The sequence below is a fragment of the Salvelinus sp. IW2-2015 genome, unplaced genomic scaffold (assembly GCF_002910315.2).
Source record: "Salvelinus sp. IW2-2015 unplaced genomic scaffold, ASM291031v2 Un_scaffold1734, whole genome shotgun sequence".
NCBI classification, from domain to species: Eukaryota; Metazoa; Chordata; class Actinopteri; order Salmoniformes; family Salmonidae; genus Salvelinus; species Salvelinus sp. IW2-2015.
In genome coordinates this window covers 44603-54211 of record NW_019943119.1, presented here as the reverse complement: position 1 = coordinate 54211, position 9609 = coordinate 44603, and positions in this window count along the sequence as shown.

Sequence of the window (9609 nt, the reverse complement as noted above, 5' to 3'; positions counted from 1 at the left end):
TACAGGCAGTAGGGCTGCATCATTCACTTTGAACTGGACTGTGCGTTTACAGGCAGTAGGGCTGTCATCATTCACTATGAACTGGACTGTGTGTTACAGAGAAGTAGGGCCTGGCATCATTCACTTTGAACTGGACTGTGTGTTTACAAGCAGTAGGACCTGTCATAATTCACTATGAACTGGACTGTGTGTTTACAGGCAGTAGGGCCTGTCATCATTTACTATGAACTGGACTGTGTGTTTACAGGCAGTAGGGCCTGTCATCATTCACTCTGAACTGGACTGTGTGTTTTACAGGCAGTAGGGCCTGCCATCATTCACTTTGAACTGGACTGTGTGTTTACAGGCAGTAGGGCCTGTCATCATTCACTATGAATGGACTGTGTGTTTACAGGCAGTAGGGCCTGTCATCATTCACTATGAACTGGACTGTGTGTTTACAGGCAGTAGGGCCTGTCATCATTCACTCTGAACTGGACTGTGTGTTTACAGGAAGTAGGACGCTGTCATCATCACTATGAACTGGACTGTGTGTTTACAGGAAGTAGCAACAGCGTGACTTTGATCATTAGAACACATCTGCTAAAAGCCACAAAATAACCTGAATGGATTTCTGTAAATACTCTATTTAAAATCACGGGAGTTCCTCTTACATGTGTGAACTTTACAGTCCTGTTGATCAAACAGCCATGAAAAGTGTAGGCAGGCTATCCCTCCCACAGTTGCCTGTGCACATCAACAAGATCAACAACTACTGCTTTAGCCAGAGAGAGATGAGGTAAAAAATCTAACCAAGGGAAAATTAGATTAAATATTTTTCAGCTAGTTGGCCGTCAACATTGCACTGATATACAATGGTGAATGTGGCCCGCTTGTCCTCTGCAGCTTAGCGTTCTTGGTGAATAGTGGCGTTGTCCTGCTGCAGCTTAGCGTTCTTGGTGAATAGTGGCCCGCTTGTCCTCCTGCAGCTTAGCGTCTTGGTGAATAGTGGCCGCTTGTCCTCCTGCAGCTTAGCGTTCTTGGTGAATAGTGCCCGTTGTCTGCTGCAGCTTAGCGTTCTTGGTGATAGTGGCCCGCTTGTCCTCTGCAGCTTAGCGTCTTGGTGAATTGGCGCCCGCTTGTCCTCCTGCAGCTTAGCGTTCTGTGAAGTAGTGGCCCGCTTGTCCTCCTGCAGCTTAGCGTTCTTGGTGAATAGTGGCCCGCTTGTCTCTGCCAGCTTAGCGTTCTTGGTGAATAGTGGCCCGCTTGTCTCTGCAGCTTAGCGTTCTTGGTGAATAGTGGCCCGCTTGTCCTGCTGCAGCTTAGCGTTCTTGGTGATTAGTGGCCGCGCTTGTCCTGCTGCAGCTTAGCGTTCTTGGTGAATAGTGGCCGCTTGTCCTGCTGCAGCTTTAGCGTTCTTGTGATAGTGGCCGCTTGTCCTCCTGCAGCTTAGCGTTCTTGGTGAATAGTGGCCCGCTTGTCCTCCTGCAGTTGCGTTCTGGTGAATAGTGGCCGCTTGTCTCCCTGCAGCTTAGCGTTCTTGGTGAATAGTGGCCCGCTTGTCCTCTCGCAGCTTAGCGTTCTTGTCCACGTTTTGATAACTTGCCTGCTCCCTATTTGATCGATGCCAAATATATATGATTGACGACTAAGATATATGCTAACTGTGGATGCAGTCCGTTCAGCATAGCTAGCTAGCAAACACGATTCACCTTTTCTGCCGGCTGTGACAGAGCCTGGACTCGAACCAGGATCTCTAGTGGGACAGCAAGCACTGTGATGTAGTGGTCTTAGACCACTGCGCCACTCGGCAGGCCTGTATATAGCATTTTAACATAATTAAAAAAAAGGAGAGAGTAATATGGGTCCAGCCTTTTTTATTATTTTTTATTTGATTTATTTGTTGTTGAAACAAACTTAAAACATGTTTTTAAGTTTAATAAATTTTTTAACACTGCATGGATGGATCACCGGTGTGAGGCTGACTGCAACATTGCTGTATGGTGCAGTCAAAATGTATTGTAGTTGGGTAGCCAGCCTAGGCTACTGCTCTAATGTTTGCTGTAATAGGTGTAAAACGTGTTTCTCTTGTGTTTTGTTGCAGGTTTCGTTTTTCATTATGTCATTGTCAAACTTTAAAAAAAAAAAAAAAAATATCAAAGCCAGACTGTAACATTTTAGTAGCCTAGGTGGGGACTGTGACACATGTCTAGACTTTCCTCCGCTGCGCTCTGAAACAGGGACAAACGAAAGCAGCGCAAATTTGAAGTTGAATTTCACTTGCGTTCTTGGTGAATAGTGGCCCGCTTGTCCTCCTGCAGCTTAGCGTTCTTGGTGAATAGTGGCCCGCTTGTCCTCCTGCAGCTTAGCGTTCTTGTCCACGTTTTGATAACTTGCCTGCCCTCCCTATTTGATCGATGCCAAATATATATGATTGACGACTAAGATATATGCTAACTGTGGATCGCAGTCGTTCAGCATAGCTAGCTAGCAAAACGATTCACCTTTTCTGCCGGCTGTGACAGAGCCTGGACTCGAACCAGGATCTCTAGTGGCACAGCAAGCACTGTGATGTAGTGGTCTTAGACCACTGCGCCACTCGGCAGGCCTGTATATAGCATTTTAACATAATTAAAACAAAAGGAGAGAGATAATATTGGTCCAGCCTTTTTTATTATTTTTTATTTGATTTATTTGTTGTTGAAACAAACTTAAAACATGTTTTTAAGTTTAATAAATTTTTTACACTGCATGGATGGATCACCGGTGTGAGGCTGACTGCAACATTGCTGTATGGTGCAGTCAAAATGTATTGTAGTTGGGTAGCCAGCCTAGGCTACTGCTCTAATGTTGCTGTAATAGGTGTAAAACGTGTTTCTCTTGTGTTTTGTTGCAGGTTTCGTTTTTCATTATGTCATTGTCAAACTTTAAAAAAAAAAAAAAAAAAATATCAAAGCCAGACTGTAACATTTTAGTAGCCTAGGTAGGACTGTGACACATGTCTAGACTTTCCCTCCGCTGCGCTCTGTAAACAGGGACAAACGAAAGCAGCGCAAATTTGAAGTTGAATTCACCTTTGCTGCTATGCTTGCAGATGTGCATAATATGCACTGTAATTTCATAGGCTGTAATTTCATAAAGTAAATGACTCACCTGTTGACTCGTTTATACTTGCGTGTGTCCCCCTTTTTGGCCCGCGCCCCTTGTGTTTCACACGTGCACTAGTCTATTGCCCACCTTATGACTGACTTGTGATCATTGCTAGTTTGATTCTGTTGACGTCCCCAGCCTTAGTTACAGTCGTCCATTTTTGTTCAAAGCATTGAGTGGTTGAAACTGAAACAGGTACATCCTAAAATAGTTGGAGACAACAGACAACGTACCGGGCCAGCTGTGATTTACAACCTGATAGGTGGAGGCAACAGAGAACGTACCAGGCCAGCTGTGATTTATAACCCCCCACCATGTGAGCACGAGGCTACCGCATTATATGATAGGTGGAGGCAACAGACAACGTACCGGGCCAGCTGTGATTTACAACCTGATAGGTGGAGGCAACAGAGAACGTACCAGGCCAGCTGTGATTTATAACCTGATAGGTGAGGCAACAGACAACGTACCAGGCCAGCTGTGATTTATAACCTGATAAGGTGAGGGCAACAGACAACGTACAGGCCAGCTGTGATTTACAACCTGATAGGTGGAGGCAACAGACAACGTACCAGGCCAGCTGTGATTTACAACCTGATAGTGGAGGCAACAGACAACGTACCGGGCCAGCTGTGATTTACAACCTGATAGGTGGAGGCAACAGACAACGTACCAGGCCAGCTGTGATTTACAACCTGATAGTGGAGGCAACAGACAACGTACAGCGCAGCTGTGATTTACAAACCTGATAGGTGGAGGCAACAGACAACGTACCAGGCCAGCTGTGATTTACAACCTGATAGGTGGAGGCAACAGACAACGTACCGGGCCAGCTGTGATTTACAACCTGATAGGTGGAGGCAACAGACCAACGTACCGGCCAGCTGTGATTTACAACCTGATAGGTGGAGGCAACAGACAACGTACCAGGCCAGCTGTGATTTACAACCTGATAGGTGAGGCAACAGACAACGTACCAGGCCAGCTGTGATTTACAACCTGATAGGTGGAGGCAACAGAGAACGTACCAGGCCAGCTGTGATTTACAACCTGATAGGTGGAGGCAACAGACAACGTACCAGGCCAGCTGTGATTTTCAACCTGATAGGTGGAGGCAACAGACAACGTACCAGGCCAGCTGGGATTTACAACCTGATAGGTGGAGGCAACAGAGAACGTACCAGGCCAGCTGTGATTTAACAACCTGATAGGTGGAGGCGACAGACATCGTACCAGGCCAGCTGTGATTTACAACCTGATAGGTGGAGGCGACAGACAACGTACCAGGCCAGCTGTGATTTAAACCTGATAGGTGGAGGCAACAGACAACGTACCAGGCCAGCTGTGATTTACAACCTGATAGGTGGAGGCAACAGACATCGTACCAGGCCAGCTGTGATTTACAACCTGATAGGTGGAGGCAACAGACAACGTACCAGGCCAGCTGTGATTTACAACCTGATAGCAGTATTTTTAGGATGACCAATAAATGTATTGGTGAACTATATTTATCATGCATTTTAACTATATCCGTCTATTCTGCCGATTTTAATTCCTTAGTGGTCGTCATGGAATTTAGAATGTTAAAATCTTTATAAAGCTGGTTTTGAAGCATAAACTGGGATTTTATTTTTTTAAATATTTTTGACTGAACCCAAAAAAACCAAACCACTATCCCTAATTGGAAACCTAAACCCTCAGTGTAAAATAGCCTTTTTGCATGTGGGGACTTCAAATCCCCCACAAGGATAGTAACCCCCCAGCCACCCCCCAGGATAGTAACCCCAGACCCCCCCCTCCAGACCCCCCCCCCCCCCCCCCTCCTCATTCACAGCATTTTCTCTCTGTCAGTATCAGTAAAGTATTTGAAAAAGCCATCTCTCTCTTCACCAGAGAAACTATTTCTTCTCCAATTAGTATTCTAGTGAAACCTGCAGGTCCCCCACACACACACACACACACACGACTAGCATTGAGGGTACATAATGTTCTGTTGAGACCTGATCCTCCGTGTATCTCTGTAGGAACAAAGCTGTGTGGATTAGAGTCGGGGGCTGACACACACACACCACACACACACACCACACACACACACAAATTTAAACCGCCTAGACAGAGAGGAGAGGGTGAAGAAATAAACATAGAGAGAGCGAGAAGGGCAGCAAACAGTGAGAGATGTGATGAGAGAAGAGAGAAGAGCATCACAGTGAGAGATGAGGTGATGAGGGGAGGAGAGAGAATAGCAGCACAGTGAGAGATGAGAGAGAGAGAATAGCAGCACAGTGAGAGATGAGGAGATGAGGGAGAGAGAGAAGGGCATCACAGTGAGAAGATGAGATGAGGGGAGAGAGAGAATAGCAGCACAGTGATGAGATGAGGGGAGAGAGAGAAGAGCAGCACAGTGAGAGAATGAGGAGATGAGGGAGAGCATCACAGTGAGAGATGAGGAGATGAGGGGAGAGAGGAGAAGAGCATCACAGTGAGAATGAGGGGAGAGAGAGAAATAGCAGCACAGTGGGAGATGAGGAGATGAGGGGAGAGAGAGAAGAGCATCACAGTGAGAGATGAGGGAGAGAGAGAATAGCAGCCACAGTGGGAGATGAGGAGAGAGAGAGAGAATAGCAGCACAGTGGGAGATTGGGGAGATGAGGGGATTGGGGGAGAGAGAGAATGAGGTAAGGAGAACAGGGTTAGAGAAGGCTAAAACACCTTCTTAATAGCTTTTGTCACAGATATCCTGACACCACACACACACACCACACACACTACACACACACACACACACACACACACACACACACACACACACACACACACACACACACTAGGGCTGGGCGATATGGCCTAAACATATCTCTATTTTTGTTTTTTCAACATTTATAGGTGATTATTATAATAATATTTTATTAATATAGGATTTTTAAATGTTCTCTGAATAATATTTTTGTACAATTTTAAAGGTAAAATAAACAGTATTTCAAACGGTCAGTAGTATTCTAATGAATTCAGGGCTTGTGTAATTATTACCTCGGCTAAATATGAGCCTTCTACAACCACTCATCATTTAGTTTTTTTAATCAAAATAGTTATTTTTGCAATCACTGATCTGGTGTTTTTATAGAAAATGATAACAGGTCTCCTGAACAGTCTTATCAAGCACAAGCCCACGTGCTAGTGAGCATCCAGATCATTTTTATATTCCAACGGTAGCCAATCTATTTGCTAGCTGACAAGGCAGAACGGTGGAATTGTTACCAACCCACCCTGTCTGTTTGAACAGCGTGCTAGCCTGTCCAATCAAGTGGCCTACCTTATTTCTCAGAATGGTAACAAAGTTGTCAATTTCTTTATATAATTGTGTTTTATGCTTATTGCACAGCTAGTATAACATTCTTCGGGCTGCTAACGGTACGCGGTACCGCGATGCTTCTTGCAACAAACTGAGCGTTTATTTTCCAGAATCAACGTTCATTGATGCTCTCGTTTTTTTTACTAGTGTTTGCTATTTGAGTCTCGATGTGTTTCGGTGTCCATATGACCTATTCTATTGTAACAAACCTCAACTAGTGAGTTGAAACCTCTTGTCAGAGAGGAAGAAGGGATCTCTCATTTTTGTTGTTGCGAGTGACATGGGTGAGGGGCTTGGTGTGTAAATGGGGAAGGTGCACACAGTCAGAGATCTGTACTTAATGACAAGATGCTCATTTCTCCGTCCTAACAATGGGAGTCGTTGTTCCAAAGGCTGGAAGGCAGGTGACAAGCATAGTTCCAAAGTAAGGGCTTATTTTGGACAGATTTTGGTGTGAGTGAAACCTCTCGCTTCGCCTCTTCCTCTCTGACTGCACAGAAGGAGACAAGACCAAGAAGACAACATGAGACCAAAGAGCCAGTAAATGAGACCAAGAAGACGACATGAGACCAAGGAGCCAGTAAATGAGACCAAGGAGCCAGTAAATGAGACCAAGGAAGGAGCCAGTAAATGAGACCAAAGCATACATAACATACATTTGAATGAATTGGAGATATGGCCCAGCCCTAACATAGAGTACGTCCCCATATGGCCCTGCCCTAACACGGAGTACGTCCCCATATGGCCCTGCCCTAACACGGAGTACGTCCCCATATGGCCCTGCCCTAACACGGAGTACGTCCTCATATGGCCCTGCCCTAACACGGAGTACGTCCTCATATGGCCCTGCCCTAACACGGAGTACGTCCCCCTGTCTGTCTCGTCTGTCTTGCTCAGCCGTTTGATCCCTGAAAGATAGGAGCATCTCTTTCTGCAGTAAGGCTTAGTATGCATTGAATGGATGGAGGGGGGATGGAGACAAGACGACAAGGAGGTGACGGGGATACGTGTGCGCGCATGTGTTCTCCAGTCTGACGGAAGGGTGGAACGGGGAGACTATTTGTATGGCAGGCAGCTGGGGAGGACGGGGCAGCTTAGCCTGCAACAGTAGGGCTAGGCTCCTTCTTACAGTGGAGATGTTAGCTTAGCCTGCAACAGTAGGGCTAGGTTCCTTATTAGCAGTGGAGATGTTAGCTTAGCCTGCAACAGTAGGGCTAGGCTCCTTATCGCAGTGGAGATGTTTAGCTTAGCCTGCAACAGTAGGGCTCCTTATTGCAGTGGAGATGTTAGCTTAGCCTGCAACAGTAGGGCTAGGCTCCTTATTGCAGTGGAGATGTTAGCTTAGCCTGCAACAGTAGGGCTCCTTTATTGCAGTGGATATGTTAGCTTAGCCTGCAACAGTAGGGCTAGGCTCCTTATTGCAGTGGAGATGTTAGCTTAGCCTGCAACAGTAGGGCTCCTTATCACAGTGGAGATGTTAGCTTAGCCTACAACAGTAGGGCTAGGCTCCTTATTGCAGTGGAGATGTTAGCTTAGCCTGCAACAGTAGGGCTAGGCTCCTTATTACAGTGGAGATGTTAGCTTAGCCTGCAACAGTAGGGCTCCTTATTGCAGTGGAGATGTTAGCTTAGCCTGCAACAGTAGGGCTAGGCTCCTTATTGCAGTGGAGATGTTAGCTTAGCCTGCAACAGTAGGGCTCCTTATTGCAGTGGATATGTTAGCTTAGCCTGCAACAGTAGGGCTAGGCTCCTTATTGCAGTGGAGATGTTAGCTTAGCCTGCAACAGTAGGGCTCCTTATTGCAGTGGAGATGTTAGCTTAGCCTGCAACAGTAGGACTAGACTCCTTATTGCAGTGGATATGTTAGCTTAGCCTGCAACAGTAGGGCTAGGCTCCTTATTACAGTGGAGATGTTAGCTTAGTCTGCAACAGTAGGGCTGGCTCCTTTTTACAGTGGAGATGTTAGCTTAGCCTGCAACAGTAGGGCTAGGTTCCTTATTACAGTGGAGATGTTAGCTTAGCCTGCAACAGTAAGGCTAGGCTCCTTATCGCAGTGGAGATGTTAGCTTAGCCTGCAACAGTAGGGCTCCTTATCACAGTGGAGATGTTAGCTTAGCCTGCAACAGTAGGGCTAGGCTCCTTATTGCAGTGGAGATGTTAGCTTAGCCTGCAAAGTAGGGCTCCTTATCACAGTGGAGATGTTGCTTAGCCTGCAACAGTAGGGCTAGGCTCCTTATCGCAGTGGAGATGTTAGCTTAGCCTGCAACAGTAGGGCTAGGCTCCTTATCGCAGTGGAGATGTAGCTTAGCCTGCAACAGTAGGGCTAGGCTCCTTATTGCAGTGGAGATGTTAGCTTAGCCTGCAACAGTAGGGCTCCTTATCACAGTGGAGATGTTAGCTTAGCCTGCAACAGTAGGGCTAGGCTCCTTATTGCAGTGGAGATGTTAGCTTAGCCTGCAACAGTAAGGCTCCTTATTGCAGTGGAGATGTTAGCTTAGCCTGCAACAGTAGGGCTCCTTATCACAGTGGAGATGTTTAGCTTAGCCTGCAACAGTAGGGCTAGGCTCCTTATTGCAGTGGGGATGTTAGCTTAGCCTGCAACAGTAGGGCTCCTTATCACATGGGAGATGTTAGCTTAGCCTGCAACAGTAGGGCTAGGCTCCTTATCACAGTGGAGATGTTAGCTTAGCCTGCAACAGTAGGGCTAGGCTCCTTATTACAGTGGAGATGTTAGCTTAGCCTGCAACAGTAGGGCTAGGCTCCTTTATTGCAGTGGAGATGTTAGCTTAGCTTGCAACAGTAGGGCTAGGCTCCTTATTACAGTGGAGATGTTAGCTTAGCCTGCAAAGACTGAGGAACAAAGGTGATGTGTGTTGTGTGTGTGTGTGTGTGTGTGTGGTGTGTGTGTGTGTGTGTGTGTGTGTGTGTGTGTGTGTGCTGGAGTGTGTATAGAGAATATCCTACAGAGCTGCAGGGAGGCTGGCTGGAGAAGAGCTACTCAAAGCCCTGATGATCGCACAGGTCGCCGCTCAGTGGGGGAGGGTTGTGTGTGTGTGTGTGTGTGTGGTGTGTGTGTGTGTGTGTGTGTGTGTGTGTGTGTGTGTGTGTGTGTGTGTGTGTGTGTGTGTGTAA